The sequence below is a fragment of the Pteropus alecto genome, unplaced genomic scaffold (assembly GCF_000325575.1).
Source record: "Pteropus alecto unplaced genomic scaffold, ASM32557v1 scaffold12, whole genome shotgun sequence".
In the NCBI taxonomy this organism is placed as follows: domain Eukaryota; kingdom Metazoa; phylum Chordata; class Mammalia; order Chiroptera; family Pteropodidae; genus Pteropus; species Pteropus alecto.
Genome location: NW_006432669.1, coordinates 10,019,025 through 10,040,648, shown reverse-complemented (window position 1 = coordinate 10,040,648; position 21,624 = coordinate 10,019,025). Strand labels below are relative to the sequence as shown.

At 36.3% G+C, this 21,624-nt stretch overlaps 1 long non-coding RNA gene across 1 annotated transcript in view; it reads right to left on the bottom strand.

Annotated features, from left to right (window-relative positions):
• Positions 1-613: 613 nt before the first annotated feature.
• The window catches only part of LOC112476217, a 29,331-nt gene continuing 8,320 nt past the window's right edge, over positions 614-21,624 (bottom strand). The window contains exon 3 of the long non-coding RNA XR_003045003.1: positions 614-693. This is a non-coding gene — a long non-coding RNA (uncharacterized LOC112476217). The remainder of the gene's footprint in view (positions 694-21,624) is intronic.

The window sequence follows — 21,624 nt, the reverse complement described above, 5'->3', positions numbered from 1 at the left end:
CAGGCAGAAAGATGGGCTTTCAGGTATCGTGTCTGACAGCATTATGATGCAGTGAAAGGCAATCGATAGAGCCTTTCCATCTGACTGGACTGCCCACTGCTGGGAACACAGCCTCACATTGCGACCTCCTTCACTCTCAAGTTCACTTTTAGCCAAGCACTTGGCTTCAAGTCACCTGTACCTGTCCAACCCTGAGCCCTGAGGGTGGGCTTTTGCTTGACTCTTGAGCCGTACTCCTTGTTTGTGCTTTCTGTTAATATGTGAAACTTCACTTTGTTCTTTGAACTTGGGTTTCTCAAGTTTGTCAGCACATTTAATGTTCATTTGTTCCTAGAACAGAGGTTCTGCCCTTGGTGTCTGTTATTCTTTTTTTCTTCCTGGGCTTGAAATTTGGCCTCTAAACCCCAGTCAGGTGGCTGGGCTCCTGCTCAGAGACTGTCATGCTTGCCTGTGTGCACTTCCCACTGTCACCTGATGAGAATTTTCAATCACTAAGTTCCTGCAAATAGAGACTACCATTACTTCAAGTTGGAATATATTGTTTACCAAGTATCACTTGCGATTTAGAGCTCACTTACCAGATGCTAAATAGTGTGTAGTGGTCTAGATAGCCCCTCAGCTTCTGCAAATAGATTGTCTTTTCCTTCTGCCTCTTCCAGTCTATCTGGTGCAGTCACTGTATCAAAACCAGTCCTGTCATGGAATATGGTAAGAGGTATGGGAGATGAAAGTTGTCCTCGGCCTTAAGAAGGACCATTAATACACAGCAACTACAATTTAATAAATTCATTAATTATCTTTTATTGATTATTACACACTCGGTGTTGAAATCAGAGCAACAAAAACACAAAAGACAAGATTCTCATTCTCATGAAGCTTGTATTTTAGGTGTGCATGCACACATGCGTGCGTGTGTGTGTATGTGTGTGTTGTTGTTGTCGTCGTCGTCGTCGTTGTTGTTGTTGTTGTTGGAAAGAAAGATAAATTCATTAATTATCTTTTATTGATTATTACACACTCGGTGTTGAAATCAGAGCAACAAAAACACAAAAGACAAGATTCTCATTCTCATGAAGCTTGTATTTTAGGTGTGCATGCACACATGCGTGCGTGTGTGTGTATGTGTGTGTTGTTGTCGTCGTCGTCGTTGTTGTTGTTGTTGTTGTTGTTGGAAAGAAAAGCAGACAATAAAAATCAACATCAGGTTATAAATGGCTCGGTGTAGAGAATTTAAAGAGGTGAAATGATAGAGCTACTTCAAAGTGAGTGATTAGGAAGCTTCTCTGGAGGTGACATTTGAAGTGGACATTCGAAGTGATATAAAGGAGCCAGCCAATGGATGATCAAAGAGAACCTGTTTCCAGAAGGGGAAAAACCTGGGCAAAGGTCCAAAGAGAGGAATGAGCCTGAGAATGTGAGACTCAGATCAGAGCGGCTGGAGATAGTGGACAGGAAAATAGTGATCGGAATGAGGCTGACAACTTTGGCAGAGGCTGGATCTTAAGCGGTTTTATGAACCAAGGTAAAAAGTTTTGAGTTTAATTTAAACACAATGGGAAGGCATTGGAAGATTTTAAGTAGAGGAGTTACATTTAAATACAGCACATTGCTTCTGGGCAGACAGGAATTCACATGGAAAGCCTGAGAGGCTGCTGAGATGCTTGTTAGGAGGTTATTGGAGAAAACATATGGGAAGGTGATTGGACCAGGTTATGTAAGTGCAAACAGAGAAAAGTGGAGGAAAATCTGGAGGACTCGTAGAAGGATTTGGTGTGAGATCTCGAATCTTAAGATCTTTATCTTGAGCAAGAAGGCTAATGGTGGTGCTATTTTCTGAGGATGAGAAATACTAGAAAAGTGAGTTTGAAGGAGAAAAATCAAGTGTGCTGCTATTGGCTGTGTAAGTTTCGGTTGCCTGTTAGACATGATGTAAATAAGTTAGCAGTGGAGTATATAAATCTGAAAGATGGGAGATATCAGGGTTAGAGATGGAGAATTGAGAGCTGCGAACTAAGAGAAAATATATGTATATTGGTCTTCAATCCTGGTCTCAACACAGAGCTCCTAAATCCCTTGGAATCCTGGGTGATAGCAGTGTCTTTTGTTCTAATGAGGTGGTTCCTGGATAGCTTCTGTATGGGAGCTGGTCATCACAAAGACCAAGCAATGGTTAGACTCTTGGAATTTTCAGTCCCAAACCCCATCCTCCTGGAAGGGGAGGGGGCCTAGAGATTGAGTTAATAATCAATCATGCCTATGTGATAAGACCTTCATAAAAATCCCAATATTACAGTGAAGAGAGAGCTTCTGGGTTGGTGAACATATCTACATGCTAAGAGAGTAGTGCATCCTACCTCCATGAGAACAGAAGCACCTGTGCTCAGACCTCTCCCTATATATCTCTTCACCTGTCTGTCTATCTGTATTCTTCATCCTATCCTTTATTATATGGTAGACTTGTAAATGTAAAAAAACATTTCTCTGAGTTCTGTGAGCTGAGCTGCTCTAGCAAATAATCAAACCCAAGGAAGGAGTTATGGGAACTCCAATATATAGCCTGTCAGTCAGAAATATAGATGACAACCTGGGACTTGTGACTGGCATCTGAAGTAGGGGGTGGGGGCCATTTTGTGAAACTGACCCCTTAATCCATGGGATCTGATGTGATCTCTAATTAGATGGTATCAGAATTTAAATTACAGGACATCCAGCTGGTGTTAGAGAATTGCATGATGAGTGAAAAACCCTTACATCCAGTGTATTTAGTGTATTTTTCTTCACAGGATCCATCAGCATCAAAGATGGTGTTTGTGGGCTTGGAAGTGAAGGAGGTCGTGTGATGTATGTGTGGACAGAGAAAAGAAAGTGCAGAAGAGGCCTCTGAGGCACTCCAATATCTTGACGCCTCAGAGAGAGAAAGGAGCTTGAGAAATGGTCAGAAATGTAAAGGAAATATATTTAAAGAGCCTTTATTACATGCTAGTCTTTTATGTAGGTTAACTTGTTTAATCTTTAACTTCCAGAATTAGATAGAAAGTGCAGTCAGATTGTCTCTGTTAGAACCCAAGCTCCTCCATTGGCCCACTGTGTGACCTTGTTACAGAAGCTACAGAAAGATTAGCCTTGTTATAACTGAGTCTCCTTATTTGAAAAAAAAGATTTATAAAAATATCTACCTCATAAGCTTGATGGTTGGATTAAATGTGTGTGTGTATATATATATATATTATATATATATATAATATATATATATATTTATTAATTTATTTTTTTTTAGGCAAGGCAATACTTTGTTGACCTCACAGATTGCAAGGACCTTGTCAGTTTACAATCCCCCCCCCTTTTTTTTTTACACCTATAGCACCTGGTTTTCCTAGGTGGTCTCCCTGTTTAGCTTCCGAGATCAGATGAGATCGGGCTTGTTCAGGGTAGCATGGCCATAGACCCTAGCACATACTAAACATTCAATAAATGTGATATGGCCAAACTCAACAGATTTACATTCTGTCTTGTCTGTGGATTGACTAAGTATACCCCCCAAAAAGTCAGTTAGAGTTAGAATGAGGCAAAAATACCCATACAACTAGCCAATCAAATAATTAGTCTCCATATAAATATATAATATATTGACCACTATTGTAAATTATAAAGAAAGAATAATTGTTTTTAAAAGTGGATTTGTTAATTTTCACCATGTAGACCAAATGGAGGAGTCAATCTCAATAAAACAATAATTTATATAGAAATCATCTATTCATTTCATTTAAATAAAGTAATTCAAGTTTGGCTAATTAAGTCTCGTCAAGAAAGTTGTTGGGAAGCTACTTCAATAAGTAGAGAAGAATGATTTGTATTTAATACACTGGTTGTTTATCTGTAAATTGGTGTTTTAAATTGCTTGAGAGCAATTTGTTCTCTTAAGCAAATTAAATGTTCTTATGTATGTATTAGACTATTTTATTGGCAACTTTTTTTTATAAAGCAAAGTTAACTTCAGCTTAATTCCTATTCAAATTAATGAAAGTTTCTTTCATTTATGAGCTTCTAAATCTTTTCTACTGGTGTTAAAATTAGGTTCTATTACTAAATTTGAGAAATGAGAAGAATGTCTCTGCCCATGATCCCACTATCCAATTACAATAAATTATGTGGAAGGACTGCTGTTCCTTTGGAAGAAACTGTGAGGAGCATCTGCCAGCCCTGCGAGGTGACAGGTCTGACTGTGATATAATATCTTAGAATTCAAATCCATTTGAATTTTTGTCTGAGAATACCACAGTGTGTTACATATCACAGACATTCGTTATGTTGGAAGAAAGGAAGAAAAGAAGCGAGGGAACGAGGAGGGAATGAACAAAGAAAGGAAAGGAAGGAGGGAAAAAAGGAGAGGGAGGAAGGAGGAAAAAAATCTCCTTGATTAAAGTATGGTTTGGAAGTGCTAGTTTCTGAACATGGTCAGTCGCCAGGGACTGGCTCAGCCTTGGAAAGTTTCAAAAGTTAAGCTGATGTGCTCTGTTGAAATTCACCCAAGAATTGTACACCTTATTGCTAAGGAGTCACACCAGATGTCCTGTCCAAGGACTAATAACATTTATTCCTGTAGGCTACATCCATATGTGAGGAAGCACAAAAAAGAGCATTTCAGAGCTAGTTAGTCAACTTTACGATATGCTCAGTGCACTGTATCAGGAATACAAAAGCATTTTCCAGATGGCATCATAAAGTCAGTTCATTTTTTGCAAAGCGCTATCTCATTTTTGAGAAATAGTCCCTTGTTTTTCATTCCCCTTGGTCATTTTAGAATTGCTTTTTTTCCTCACCATAAATGCAACACTTAAACTAGAGGGTCGGGCAAGATATCTGCTGTATATTATGAAAAATGTCTAACAGGCTGTGAGTGTTCAGATACAAATTGATGAAAAGGATAAGATATTGTCTTAACCACTGGGCAGGCCATCGAGGAGACAAAGTGTCAGATGGATATTGGGATGCAACTTTTACTATTAATGATACAACCTGGTATAATTCACTTAATCATTCTGTGTTTCAATGTCTATATATGTATGAGAGCTATTCTAACTCTCAGAAATTCTTTTGTGAATCATCCAAGGCTCACCTATTTGAGTTGTTTCTCTACCTGCTTATTACCATGAACTTTGCTGTAGCCAAATTGTTCAACTCGGTTTCTTCCAAATACTCTTTGTACTTTTCCAAATTCATGGCTTTCATCAAGTCTTTTCTTTGGCCTAGAATGTACTTTCCTTCTCTGTCTAGCGAAATCCTACTTGTCCTTTGAGGCACTGATCAATCTTCTTCTCATTGAAGACGTGCATGGATCCATGTCACTCTATGAAATGATTTACACATGTAATTTGACTTATTCATTATGCAGCCCTATGTTTATTGCAGCATTATTTACAATAGCCAAGATATGGAGGCAACCTAGCTGTCCATTGATAGATGAATGGATAAAAAAGATGTAGTATATATATGTGTGCGTGTCTATATATATATAGACACACAATAGAATATTAAGCAGCAATAAAAAAGAGTAAAATCTTGCCACTTGTGACAACAAAATGGATCTATAGGATGTTATGTAAGTGGAATAAGATAGAAAAAGACAAATATCATATGGTTTAACTTATATGTGGAATCTAAAAACAAAACAAGTAAATGAATAAAACAAAAACAGACTCATAGAAACAGAGACCAAAGAGATAAATACCAGAAGGGAGGGGTTGGGGCAATGGGTGAAAAGGGGAAGGGGAATATAGTCAATAATATTGTCATTAGTTAATATGGTAACAGATGATTGCTATAATTAGTGGGGTGATCACATTGTAAGGTATAAAAATATTAAATCACTATATTCCATACCTGAAACTATCATAACCAATATAAAATTGTATACCAACTATATTTAAATAAAAAAAATAAATTAAAAAAATAACAATCTCACAAAGTAACTATTATGCCTTTTAAAAGATAAAAACATGAGACTCTAATAAAATGCCTATTGCCCAAAGGTGTTATCAGAACTGGATGTGAACTGAGGTTTCTTTGACACCATGAGTTCCTTTCTCAGTCTCTGAGTGACATTTCTTTTTCCTTTGTTGTTGCTATTGTTGCTATTGCTGTTATACTTCTTTCTTAATGTAACAGTTCATGTCACAAATAAATAGTAGATGCCTTAAAGAAAGGAATAGTACCTTTATTTTTCTTACACTAGAATGTAAACTCTACTAGAGCAGAGAATTTGATTCTGTTATTCACCGTTATTACTCTAGCACATAAAGTGAATTAGTACGTGCCTGACACATAGTAAATATTTAGTAAATAAATTTCTGTATGCCTCTTCAGTATCTGGCCTTGAACATAGGGGTTCCCAATAAATATTTGTTCTTCTGGTGCAATGAGACTGTCCCCTCATTAAGAAGTTAGATTAAAATATTATTGGATATTTGCAAAATGCTTTCTCCTTATAACTTTCCACACCTGTTATCCATCTTTGATACTGACCTTGTCTACTTAACATGACTATTCTCAAATCATTAACTGAATTATTTAACTACTGGTTTCTCATGCTGACACTAAACACTGCCACGTTTGTCTCTAGTGATGTAAAATGACAGGCACGACCTGAGAATTAATCCTCAATAAAAATTTCTTATTAAATATCATTTATTGGTTATTAATCATCTCTATACTAAATGCTTCAGTTATATTATTTTAATTCTAACAGAAGAACAATGATTCTTAATCCCATTTTACAGGTTAGGAAACTAGGGCTCAGAGAGATTAAGCGACTTGTTTGGGACCACATAGCCAGTAAAGTGATGAGCTAGGAACAAATTCCAAGCTCCAAACCACTGAGCTCTAGAATATCCATGTGCCTTGTGATATTCTGGAAGAGGAGACTGAATATTCTAGTAAAGTGGCATGATCAAATTAAAGAAGTCCTAGTAGTCAAGCCAGACACAGTAAATAATGGCACTGCATTTTGTGGGGTCGACTATTGGGAAAATTTCAAAATTGTTGATAGCCACATCAGTATCAATTGTTTCCAATTGTTGTGTTGACATAGTCTGAGAAATTCTTAAACATTGCAACTGAAGTTTCTGCTTTGAGTAATGTTACTTTGGTTGGTGAGAACTAGCTTCTATTCATTAGTAGAAGAAAAGCATTAATATGTAACATTATTATCTCTAACTTCACCCTAGTAAAGGCAAGTTGGTATTTATTAACATTTTGAATGTGGATAATATTTCACTAAGCATTTTTAACAAGACTTTATCAGCGAAATTGACCTTAGTGTTGGTTTGGCATTGTGTCACATCTTTTTGTTATTTCAGGGAGTCAAAATAAGTGACTCGGTAGTGTTCAGTGAATATTTAAATGTGAAAATAAAAACACAATGAAAAACATGACTTCTAAGTATTTGCAATAGCTTTCACAGTTTTACAGTTTTGGAGCTGGTGAGAGTCTAGTTGTTCTTGTGTCTTCTAAAATAAACTGTATTTGGAATCTTAGTTTAACATATTTTTAATTCCTTCTTGTAAATATTTCTAAAGTCTTTATCATTGTTGCAAGTACCTTTCAAGGGACAACAAATTCAGACAAATTTTTATATCTTTAGAATTCTAATGCTATTTTTTTCTATACCTACTATATGTAACATTGGACAAATACCTCAAAACACAAGTGGTAGTTTATTCAACTTTAAATTGAAGTTAATATATAACTTAAAAAATTTGGAAGAGATCTATAAACCTACAAAATGCTTGGAATTCCTCTAATCATGTCAAAATGCAAATATTGGGAATGGGACTGTGATATTCTGCTACTTTTTCTCATTTTGGTACTTGATGCACAGCTAGCAATGAATTTTGATCATAATACCTGATATGTAGTTCAATCCCAGGTAATAGGGAACAAAACTGGAGTGTAGCTTAAGAAACACAGTCGTTGTGGCTCTGTTGTGGTATTAATAAATCAGTATCTTCTGATAGACTAAGCTGACTCCTGTCTTATTGTCAGAGTCTGAAGTCTCCTGATCTTCAGGCTTTGAATTATTACTTGGAAGAAGACTAAACAATATCTCCTTTTACAGCAAATCAGTAAGTAATGATAAGTTATTTAAATGACTGCAGATTGCCTCCAGCTTTCACCTTGAGTACATACACCATAAGCAGATGAGTCTTTTAAAAGCATATCTGACATTCTTTATTAGCAGAAAAGATACATTTATTAATTATTCATTAAACATGCATTGAACATCTACTATGTGTTAGGCTCTACACAGGGTGCTAAATTAGTGATGTTCCCTACATTTAAGGAACTCACTATCTAGTCAAAGAAAAAGATACAGCAAAAGCCAATATGATATTGGAATGCATCCCAATATCATATTCTTCTGATGTCATAATCAGAAGAAATAATGTGGAAAACATGGCGACATGCCTAAAAGTTAGATAAGGAGGGTTATAAAATAAAAATGTATTAAATAAAGATAACATTTAGAAAGTACAGAATTTATATATGGGAATCTTGATGTAGAAGAAGGTGAAGCAAAGAATTGGACCCACGGAGGTTAGAGGTAATGAGGCAAAGAGACAGAGCCAATGAGTGCATGGGAGGGGAGAAGTATGAGGAGGAAGCCTAGGAGGGAACTCGCCTTCTGGCCTGTTCAACAAAGCAGGCTTCAGATCCTGGAGGAAGTTGAAGACAAAGGAATACAGATTTTCCTACCCATAGGAACCTCTGGAAGAGCCAACAGAGTCCTTAGATTCGTCCCCAAAGAATCAGAGAAATAGGGAAATCTGAGGGAAGCTGCAGGAAAGGTCATGGCCACCTCTTACTCATCCTATGTCACCTTCATAAACCTTAATCAGGCTTATATGGTGAAGTGATACATGACATAAATACCATCCACATATGGAATTTCCCTTGCATTTGCCTTAATCCTACACCACACCCCCCTCCCCACCCTCCCCCCAACACATATACACTTAGCTAGGAGATATGTGGCTGACATTGTCCAATGGTTGAGGGAAGGGGAACCTAAACCCCAAATTTTATATTCTTAATTTTAAGCTTAAAAGCTTTAATCTAGATGAGAGATAGGAAGATTTTAGAATAAAATGTTTGAGAAATTGCTTATTTCCTCTTCTCACCAATGATGCAACATTTTAGTTTCTGTCTGTTGCTGGGGTAAGGTAGAGTTTCTGAGTTTGTCTGTGTTTGAATTTTAAATAATAGAGAAATCTCTGAGTGACTTTAGTCACCATAGAGAAGCCTATAGTACTAGGTCTCAAGGTAGAAATTAAGGAAAACAGAGAAAGCAACATTTTTGCACACCAGAATTTGTGACTTGAGGAAGTTGCATCAGCTAACTTATTTTCAGAGATTAGTCGGGTGGCCATTCGTAATTTCATGGATATCCATAGACAAGAATTTTCCCCATCTACTTCCTGATGCTCTCATTTTTTTTAAGTAAAATGTGATTCATTCTACAAATAGAGTCTTGAGTTCACTAGTTAACAAAAGTTTCCATTAAATATAATTTGACAGTCAAACAGGAAGGGCAAGTGATTTATTATCAAGGCCGCTCCTATGCCAATTTGTGAAAGGGTTAAATATATCAATACTCGGAGATCTGGGGGTCAACAGCACTGAAAGAGACACGAGAGAAGAGGCAAGTTTATTCTCCCCAAGGGAATTGTTCTCAGAGCTGGTGTTGCAAGCAGTTCTTCCTTCCATGATTTATGAAGATGTTTCCTTTTATCAAACTACTTTCTTGGGCTTGTGTGTGGGAAAAATCACTCTTGTCTGTATTATAGATGCTGAAAAGTGCTTTAGGAGCCCTGCACGATTCGACTTAAACTTATCTTTTTATAAGTTCTTATTTGCGAAAGCTTAAAGGCCCTCTCTAGGAGTATTTTTCTGTGGCTTTATAATTTGCACCTGAAATCCCAATTCCTTGCAAATGAAATGTGATTATGGGAATTGATGATATGCTGAATAATGTGTCTAGAAATGCACAGGTAGTAATCCCTCCCTGTCAGTCACACTAGGTTCCCTCCAGGAGGCAGACAAACCTGGAGATCTCTTGAGGAGGATGAACCAACTCTCCATTTATATAAGGGATTATTTCCTTCAGGGGCTCCTGAGAAAGAATTTACTCTAAAGGAAAAGAGTCAAGATTCACAAAGTTGCTCTCCAGACTCATGTCTAGTCACAAGGTGAGTGACTGTAATCAATAGTGGATAAAATCTCAAAGAATCTACTCACTAAAAATCTTTGTCAGATATTGAGAGCTCAAAGATGCAATGCATGTAGTTTCTTTAATGATGGTTGGGTCAAAAGCATTTACTTCATTCCAAGATGACTGTTGGAGCCAAGTGAAGTTAAGAAATAGACAAGATAGCTTGGGCAGCAAGCTGGGGCAGTCTGCATCTGGAGAGGAGAAGCTGTAAAAGATATCTTGCTTCAGCAATTACTTCACGGCTATGATGGAAGATGGCAGAAGCAGGAGCTATCACTTCCAGGAGCTGGACAGCAGGAGAAGAAAACAAACAACAGGCGCAGTGCGGTAGGTATGATAGGTAAAAGGACTTCTTCCTGGGCTCAAGTGAGACAGTTCTTTGCTTTTCTGTCTCCTCTGAGGAATGTGAAGAACTGGAGCTGGGAATTGGGGGTGGGACTGGAATTCCTGCAGTAGTAGGAACAAAGTCAAAGACCTACTGTGCACTTGAGCGTGTGTGTGTGTGTGCGTGTGTGTGTGTGTGTGTGTGTGTGTGTGTGTGTGTGGTGTTTTCTGTTATTGTAAATCTATTTTTTACTCCCAGACATAGGAGGTATGGCCTGTAAACGGAAGATTTACTTCAGATTTCGGCTATACCTTCCAAGTAGATTCTTGAATTACCCTTTGTTTGGGGTCCTTTTCATTTGGAGAGCCCTCTGAGGTGCTCCTGACACTATTATCAACTTCATTACCATAAAGTACTTTTTTAAAGTGTAGGTCCAGCAAGGAAGGACCTATCTGTTTAACTGTGGCTTCTGAGGGGTAGAGAGTTGTGGGGGTGGTTGTTTATTGTTGTTGGTTTCCAGATAATGAGTGATCGATTATGAGGGAAGTCCACCCCATTGAAGTGAAAAGAGTATATAGGGAATCAGGAGGCTTTAATTAGCCTCTCCTGACTTCAGTTTTTTTCATCTGTAAAAATGAAGTGATTCTTAATGTGTATGCAACAGAATCATCTGCAGAATTGAAAACAAGAAACAACAGCTACTTAGGCCTCATAAAAACCAAATTAGAATAAAATGCAGGTGAATTTTAAAAGAGCTCCATAGGTATGTCCTCCCATTGGTCCCAAATTTTTCTCCAGCTTCCCTTCCAGCTTCAAAACACTATTTTTCCTCACATATTTTTATATGATGCTTGTGGGAGATTAAATTGGCACAATATATAGTAAAAGCCTTTAGAAGCTGCCTGCCCTATCACTTAGTAAGTTTTTTAATAAAAAATTTATTCCACAGAAATTAGGTCATGTACACAAACATATGTATCCAAGAATAATCATTTTTTAATTATAAAAGCAAACCATTGAAACCACAAAGATAATTAACAATAATATCTTATGTAACAGATAAATTACGGTATATCCCTAAAACAAAATACTATGTAGTCATTGAAAACTATTTTTTAAAAAATAATTAGTGATGTGAAAAATGTTCATGATATACAGTTGACCCTTGAACGACATGGGGCCACTTCATGTGGGTTTTTTTCAATTGATACATGTGCTGTTTTCAATCCTTGGCTGGGTGTCCACAGATGCAGAGGGCCTACTGTATGTATTGATCTACACCATTTTGTACGGGGGTAGATTTTGATATCTCTGGGGGCTCCTGAAACCAATTCCCTAGAGGATAATAAGAGACAACAAAGTTTTTGGAGAGTCAAGAGTAATGTGTGAATTTTTGACCAGGTCAACTGCATTTTTTAAATGAAAAAAAAAAAAGCAGATTTTAAAGTATACATGAGTATAATCATATGTGATTATTAACATGTGTAAGAATTTCACTAAGTGAAAGAATACTGTACATACTATAGAAATGATAAATCTCATATATAGTGATATAAAGCAGATCAGTAGTTGCCTGGAACAGGGGGTGAAGCTGAAGATTGACTGGGAAGGGACAGGGATACCAGGTAACTCTTCCAAATAATGAGAATGCTTTCATATTGGTTGTGGTGGTTATACATATATTTGAACACTGGAAGTTGGTACATTTTATTGTATGGAAATAGACTTCAATTAAAAATATAGAGTGAAACTTTGTAAAAATTTTTTTATAAAATATTTTTTTAAAAAATACCTAAAACGTTAACAGTTAAAACAAGTAAACTACTGAAACAAAACCATAGGAATATTATTTTATTTTTTATCAGTATGCGTCTATGCCTTAGAAACAAATTGGAACTATACACATATAAATAGTAACTATTATGTTCTAGTTGTGGGATTAGAGGTGATTTTTTCTTCATATTTTTCTTTTTTTTTTTTTATAATGAACATATCATAATTTTTATAAGAAAATAATTATTTTAAAATTTATGTTAGGCCATGTTAAGCTGAACTCAGATAGCTTTGGAATAATAGATGAGACAAGAGTTTCAGAAACCTAAAGTTATACTTAAACTGTGACCTGTACTAAAAAAAAAAAAAAAAAAAAAGCAAAAACAACGTGGGTGAAAAGTGACCCAGTGGGAAAATGCACTTGAGTTAGTGAGGACACCAATTACACAAACACAGAATGCAGGAATGTGTGAATGTCTGTTTCCTTTCACTGAGAAGGGTGGAATCTTGGCTTGTTGTAGCAGAAACTTGGGCCTATTTTTGTTCAGGAACTGAGCGTCTGCAGGCTTGGGAGCTGAGCTGGCAGCTCCCCTATTGTCAGTCCTCCAAGGGTCCTAAGCCCTCTGATCACAGGTTTGCATGTCGCCAGCCACATCACAGGCCCTTAGAATGCCCCTGGCCATAAAAAAAAAAAGAAAAGAAGAGGATATGCCAGAGATGAAGGAAATGACACAGACAGTTGCTCTTGAACAAATAAGCAGAGGGGGAAAATATGGCTGGGAACCTAAACAAGAATGCAGGGGAGGAAGTAAACTAGCAAACAAAACTCAAGGCTGAGATCTCCTAGAACAAAAGCCCAGCACCAAAGTCATTTCTAGGGGAGGATAAAAATCTCCTCACCAAGACCAAAGGAAATAGAGAACTTCCTTAGTAGCATAGACTTGACAAACACCTTGCAGACCCCATTGATTGTGAAGTCCTGGTCACCTCTCTGGGTTTATTAGCTCCAGAAGAATGAGGTCATTTAAATTCAGACAGACCTTGGCTGTTTAGCAGGATAAACTTGGAATTTGTCAGGTCTACACTCCAAGTCTAGAGCTCCCAGTTGTGCTTTAGGGAGCGCCATTCTTGCAGAATACAATGAAAGGTCCCTGGAGTGGTGTGGCATGCTGATAATCACTCGCCAAACCTCATCTATAAAATAGGGTTCATTATCCGCTTCAGAATTCTTGTACAGATCAATGCCATGATTATGTATTACCCAGTTTCTCTGGGGCTCACTAACTTCTGGTCCAGATGAGATTACAACAACAGTCTTATTACCTTTTTTAGACCTTTTTGTTATACTTTATTACAGGGACTCTCAAGGCTTCTTACACTTAAATTCTTAGAGATTTTTCTGATTTAACTCTTTAGAGTTTTATTCTGCTGAATCTGATTTATGCAGAATATGCTAGATGAGCAGGGATCAGACACTTCAGTTTTCCCTCGGCCCATTCCAGTGTCTAGCCCAAAGTGAGTGCTCAATAAATGTCATTACTCAATCTTCAGTGGTTTTTTGTTTGTTTGTTTTTGTTTTTGTTTTAGGGAGCTTGAAAATGAGTGTGTGGGGTGGGACAGGGGAGTAGCACAGCCAAAGGCCTCTGCCTGCTCCGGAAAAAGCCTGGTACAAAGGGAAGTCCATGCCACTTTCAAAAGGGCAAAGAGTTGTAAGATCTTTAAAAGTGCAGGGATACAGAAAATCTGAAATAGTTCTGATTGTAACTCAAGGTAAAGTAAATAATAATTGTCAAGCAATGCCAAAGAAGGAGAAAAATGCCAGAAATAAAAATAAAAGAAGAAGAAGAAGAAGAAGAAATTCCATGACAAGGGACAAAGGGATTCAAACAAGTGAAACAAATTACTGTAGCGATTTAAAAAAATAGTTTAGAGTTTACTAACATGAGATGGGAAGATTGGCTCTATGCATATTTACTAAAAGTATATGAAAACCCTAGTATTCTCAAGATGTCAACTAGGAACACGCTGCTGCTGTTTTATTTTGTTTTGTTTTTAAATGTAACATGACACTGGACTGTTACATGATTAGAGATTCCAGAAGAAATGTTTCCAATGCACTTGGAAATAATTATATATTTGTTAAAAACATTTCTTTTATTTGTGGGTGAACATCTAAGCAAGATGAAAAAGAGCTGGACAATTGCTATAAGAAAACAAAGATGAGAAAAAATCAAGAACCATATGATTTTACTCCTGCGTGTGATATAAAACTGAAAGTAATGAATAAACAAGACAAAAAACAAACAAAAACTCGTAGACAAGGTGTGTGGTGGTTACCAGAGAGAAAGAGGGGTGGGGGGAAGTAGAAAACAGTAAAGGGGACCAAATATGTGGTAATAGGAGATTTGACTTTGGGTGGTGAACACACAATGCAATATACAGATGATCCATTATAGAATTGTATGCTTGAAACCTATATAATTCTATTAATCAATGTCACCCTGATAAATTTAATAAAATAAAAGAGTAAATATGCAAACATAATAAAAAGAAAACAAAGATACAGATTTAGCACAGCAAATCTAAGAATGAAACTGATAGGGAGTTTCTATTGTGCAGCTCAGGAAAGTGATGGCTGAGAGATGATTTAATATGTGTGTCTTCGGTCTATAAAGGGTCATTATCTAGTGTTTTACGACCATCTGTTCTTTACCTTCCCCAAGGATGGAAAAGAGGAAATGAACTTAAACTATAAGAAAATAAATTTAGGTTAGACCAAAAGGACTTCCAGACTGAGGTCTGTGTATCATTGCAAGCCCAGGTGGCATTTCCTCCTCTGACCTCGTTGGGACACAGACAGGCATTTACTCATCTGGGATGAATTCTACATGGCCCAGGCAGGATCAGTCCTTGAATCTTTTCATACTTTAAAAAATGATTGAATGTCACTTTGATATAATTTACTCTCTTCTGCCTTAAAGCTTTGGTCTGGATGGAAATCCTTTTTATAGCCTAAGTAAAGAAATGCCTGTTGATGCTACTGACCCACCAGTAGTGGGAATGAACTTTTCATTGATTTACCGCTAAGAAGTGGGCTCATTCATTCACCACTGTCTGCCTTGTTATCCAAATATTATAGAATTATATTTCTACAATAAAATCTGAAGCATCCCTTTGTTTGGGTTCTTTCCATATCTCATGTCTTGAGGCCTGCATACAGTCTAAAAGTTTTACCAAGCTTTCCCTGAGGTGGCTTAGTCAGCCTACAGACACAACTTCTGCCCTTCCTCTGGTCCCAATTGTGCAGACTCAGCCTCCAAGTCTGACATGGTGTCTCGCCACCCCAGAACTTTTCACATGCATCTCCTTTTCTTTTAGAATGCTGTTACCTCCCTTTTTGGGGGAGACAAACTAGAAATTCTCCAATTTTCTGTGCAAATGTTTCAGCATTTCTGAAAGGTTTTCTGTCTTTCCTAGGGAAACCTACATTCTCCTTCCCTCATAAACTACAATCCTTAGAACACCTCTACATCCATAGATACAGTTATTACAATGAGCTTCAAGTCTATCTTTCCATTTTAAGAGCAAAAAAGGGATAATTTTTGATCCTTCTATGTCTAGTTGCCCAACAAATATTTGTTAAATAAGAGGAAGAATGAATAAATAAATGATAGGTAAACAATTATAAAATTGTCCTCTAGCATTAAGGATAGAAATTATTACCATAGGTAAAAACCAAAATTGTAGCACAGTAACATAAAATAACTTGACAATAACTTTAATTTTTATTTCTATTTGTAGTTGTAGTCCCAACCAATTATTAGTTTACACTGGATAGTCTGTTTGGATTAATACTGGTAACAAATGAGTATTTGTTGATGATACAAACTAGCACTGGATTTGCAATGTTTTCCTATCCTTCGTTGACATTACTGATAATCCCAGCTTTAATCAACTTTATATACATATACTCAAACTTAATAACCTTTCCGGGAGACTAAAAGATGTGTTTTTGTACCAGTTAGGCAGCATTTTTGAAGCAGTTTTTGAAAGCTGAATAAGAGAAAGGTGACTCCATTAGATAAAATTTAAAAATTCTCAACTCCATCTCCACTTTGATTCAATTTACTTCAGTTAAATACATACACACTCTCCACTATATTGAATCTTAGACCTGGATGTTTGAGAAAATAAGATGATTAAAATTAAAGTTTCTGCTTTCAAGAAGCCTAGGATCTAGGAGAAAGGAAAAGATGCACAAATAACTATAATAATAGAGGAGGTACAATTAGAGAAAAAGTGACAGTATGGCAGGAGGTAAGAGGAGGGTAGGAAGAGGTTTCATGGAGGTGTGGTATCTGAAACTGGGAAGGATTTCAACAGAAGAAAATGGGCAATGGGGTTTAGTATGTTAATCCACAAATAGAGCAGGAGCCAGCAAAAACACTTGGGTGTGTTTTCAGATAAGTCGAGATTGTGTTTTCAGATAAATCAAGATTGTAGAAGGCTAGGGTGCACATAGGTCAGTCTGAAGAAAAGATTATCCAGGGTGTTGAACATTAGAATGAGTATTGTTCTTGACTCAGTCGTTAATGGAGATATGCTGTAGTAGTTGATGAGGAGAGTGATCAATACCATGTGGATATCCTGAAATAGCAGAGAAGAAGACTGATTACCACAATCTACATGACAAGCAATGATGGTCTGGATGATAGGAGGTAGCAGTGGGATGACAATGAAGAAAGGAAGTCAAGATGTTTTGTAGAGAAAGAATATAGGATTAGACGACTGGCTGGATAAAATGTAAAAGAAAACACACAGAGTCAAAAAAAAGGGTTTGAGTTTCCTATCTGGGTTGTAGAGAGAAAGGTGCCACAAATTAACACAATGTGGGAAATCAAAGACAAGAGATACTGAGGTTTAGGTACATGGGTTAAGTGCAAATGAAATATGCACATGAAGCTACCTGGCATGCGTTTCTGAAGCTAGGCCTCTTCTGGAGCTCAGGAGGGAAATTTAGGAAAGAACCTTAGAGTCATCTCTGTAGAGATGATGTCTTAAACTATAGTTTTTCCTTTCACTTATAGGCTCTTTCAAAAGACCCTACACTTTGTAGGAAGGACAACTCACTTCACTTCTCTTTTGTGATGTCTTTGAACCAGGTCAGCATTTTCAGCCATATATAAGACATGTGCTACAAGCAATAAATAAAATACATTTATAAAGCTGTTAAAATATATGAAATGCTCTGTAAATGTAAAGTGTAAAGTGATCATTATAGCTCTGTTCTGGATCATAAGCAAGTAGGAAACATTAGCCTATAGGATGCAATGGTAACTAAAAAGAAATTGAATTATACCCAGTGGTGAGTGTGTGAGAGGGATGAGAAGAGGGAGACGGAGAGGGAGAGGGAGAGAATATGAGGGAATGAGAATTTATTTTTCAGTATTCAACGTGAAAACACATTTTTTTCTGAGGGTTGAGAAAAGTTCATGTTTTGTGAAGGGTTTTACTTTTATATGCTGTAGTCGTTGTAATTTGGCACCTACAAGATAAGTGTTCAGATGTACGCAATAAACTTGCTCTTTGAGAAGCCATTTCTTTGCTTTCTTTTCACTAATAGCTCTTCAGCTTGACATAAGATTTAATACCCAGGTGAGAAATGATAAAGTACATTTTGCAAACTAAAGAAACTCAAGAAAAATACTTTTATTCCTATTACTTGTTCCCTATTCTTTATGGCGTTTTTTATTTTTTCCAATTTTACAAGTCTGAAGGTCAACTTTCTTTCATAAAGCAGAGCAGAATTATGGCCACATTTGGTGTTCTTTGGATCTTTAACCATGTCGTTTTGTACTACAGTTATATAAAATGTGTATCATATGTTTCCATTTACTATAGTAAGATGTTGCTTTTATTACCTCTAGAAATTAATTTACTTTTCATTCATTTTAATTTACTCACCATGTTAAGAATTATAACCTTAAAAATACTTCTTTATTGTATGCAACATATGAAAAAAATCTCTTGGTTATACATCTTTCTCATAAACTCTTTGTAGTAGGGCTGGCTAGCTGGCACTTTTAACATTATCTTCTCTATTTGATTATGTCCTTTTAATAGGTTGAATAGGTACTTCATGAATAAATGAAATTTGCTTAACAAGTCCTGGTGTGAATAGGGTTGCTTAGTCTTTTAGAGATTTCTGGCACTGCTGTGAAAGCCACACAGACTGTAAAACTCTCCATAAGTATTTGATGATTAAAATGATGGCAAAGATGACTGGCCTGGAAAAACATTTTAAAACGTGTATAATAAGGATCGATCATTGGCTTCTAAAGACCCAGAATAACTTAAAAACACTGTTCTAGCATCATCATCCAGACAGCCCTCAGTCTTTCCAAAAATACAGCTATTAATAAAACAACCACTCTACATATTTTCTTTAAAAACACAAACTATATTCTAGCTCCAAAGAGTAAATTATTTTGTTTAAATATTATATTATTTTTTATCATTCTTTCAGAGTATCTGACAATTTTCTCACAATATAATATTGAAAATAAAAGTCAAGAAAAATGAGGTTAAGAATCCCTAAATAAAATGAGTAATTGCTTCAATTTTTCCCTCCATTTTTAGTAAAGTTAAGGCCATCTCTAACCATAATGCTGCATTGCAAACTTTCATCTCACAATGGCTGATGTGGCCTGTTAAGTTTAAGGCAATAGATGGTTGAGGATGAACCACAGTGGAGAAGCATCTCAAAATAAAGCCTCTATTATTGTTGCAGAAAAAGCAGACCAGTGAGAAACCAAGCACCACTCAGAGAGTTGGAGAACTCAGGTTTATTACTCCAGCGGTCCCAGAAGAGCTAGCGCTCTGAAGATCTGGGCCCCGAGCTCAGAGGCAACCTTGCTTTTATAGGGCTTATCCTCCCAGTTACAGCTGGCATGAGCCGATTGGTTAATTTGTCCTCAGGCAGTTACAGACCATGGGAGTTGCTATGGGTTATAGGCAGTCACAGAGCGTGAGATTTTCAGAGGGGAACTTAGGCAATACATCTCTCATCTAGACAGATCAAGCAAAAGGGAGGGTGAGTCTTAAGTTAATTTCGAGAGCTCCCTGCCCTTCGGCCTACGCTGCAAGCATATCTAATTGGGCAGAAAAAAGAGCTGGTTATAAGGTTAGCCTTTTGAGTGACAATTCTTGTTCATTTTTGCTGGAAGGAAGATAAGGTAGAAGAGCAGAGGGGGTGTAGCAGGACACTTACTAACTAATGATTGCACCAAATAGAAGCTGTGCCAACATATCCATATGTTAAGCTGAGGATAAATACTTTTTACATTAAACTTTTTACTTTTGAGATAATTGTAGATTCACATGCAGTTGTAAGAAATGTTCTTTAATTGCACTATTGCACTAGCTAGAATTTCCAGTATTATGTTAAATAAGAATGATGAGAGCTACATCCTTGCTTTGTCCCTGATCTTAGGAGGAAAAGCAATTGCTACATTAAGTATAATGTTACCTGTAAGATTTTTATATTTGCTCTTTTTCTAGTTGTTTCCCTCTATTCCTAAATTCCTGAGAGTTTTTATCATGAATGGAGGTGTTGAATTTTGTCAAATGCTTTTTCGGCATTGATTGACATGATCATGTGATTTTTCTTCTTTAGCTTGTAAACATGGTAGATTACATTGGTTGATTTTCAAATATTGAAACAACCTTGCATCCCTTGAATAAACCTCACTTGATAAGGGTGTATAATTCTTTTTATATGTTGCTGTATTCTGTTTGTTAATGTTTCATTAAAGATTTCAATATCGGTATGTGAGTAGGAGATGGGTCTGTGGTTTTCTTTCATTCATATTTTATTTTGGGGAGAAGAAAAGGGATATATCTTTATCTAGGTTTTGTATCAGAGTAATACTAGCTTCATAAAATGAATTGGGAAGTACTCCTTCCTTTTCTGTTCTCTGTAAGTGCTTGTGTAGAATTGATGTTTGGGAGAACTTGCCACTGAAACCATTTTGTGCCTAGAAATTTCTTTTGTTGGAGTTATAAAATTATGAATTCAATTTCCTTAATAGTTATAGGACTACTTAAATTCTCTATTGCTCACTAAGTGAATTATGCTGTTGGTATTTTTGAGGAATGAGTCCATTGCCTCTAAATTGTCAAATTTATGCATGTAGAGTTGTTCGTAGTTTTCCGTTATTATTCTTTTGGTATCTTCAAGGTCAGTAGTGATAGTCCCTGTTTCATTCCTGATATTGGTAAATTTTGTTTTCTCTTTTTTTCTTTGTTGATTTTGCTAGAAGTTTGTTGACTTTTCTGATCTTTTTAAAGAACCAAGTCTGTTTCATTGATTTTCTCTACTGTTCTGTTTTTACCTTCATTGATTTTTGCTCTTTGTTATTTCCTTCTGCTGATTTGGGGCTTATTTTGCACTTCTTTCTGATTCTTGACATGGGAGTTTATATTATTAATTTTAAACTTCTCCTATTTTCTAATGTGTTTATACACATACACACACACACACACACACACACACACAATGCTATAAATTTCCCTTGCTGCAGCATTTTAGCTGTTTCTCACAAATTGGGATGTCCTATATTTCAAGTTCATTCAATTCCATGTATTTTTTTAAATTTCTCTTGAGACTTTTTCTTTGACCTATTGATCAGTATATATTTTTAGTTTCCAGGTAATTGGAAATATTCCTTTGATCTTTCTTATATTGATGTATAGTTTAATTTCATTGTGGTATAGAAACACACTCCATATGATTTCAATTATTCTAAATGTATTGAGGTTTGTTTGATGACACAGGACATGATTTATCTGGATTTATATTTTGTGAGCACTTGAAAAGAATGTGCATCCTGCTGCTGTTACATGGAGTGTACTGTAACTGTCAATAAGATCTTGTTTGATAATTCTGAGTTCTTTTATACACCTGCTAATGTTCCTTTGATTTATGTTTGCATGATATATATCTTCTCATCCTATTTAGTTGTTTTATCAGTTGTTGAGAGAGTGTGCCGAAGTCTCTACCTACAATGGTGGACATGTCTATTCTCCTTTCAGTTCAACTACTTTTTGCTTCATATATTTTACAGCTTTGTTTTTTGATGTATACACATTTAGGATTCCTATTTTTTCCTGGTAGATTTGCCCTTTTATCATTATATAATGTTCCTCTTTGTCTCTAGCAGTTTCCTTTGCTCCAAAGTCTATTTTATCACTGTAATCA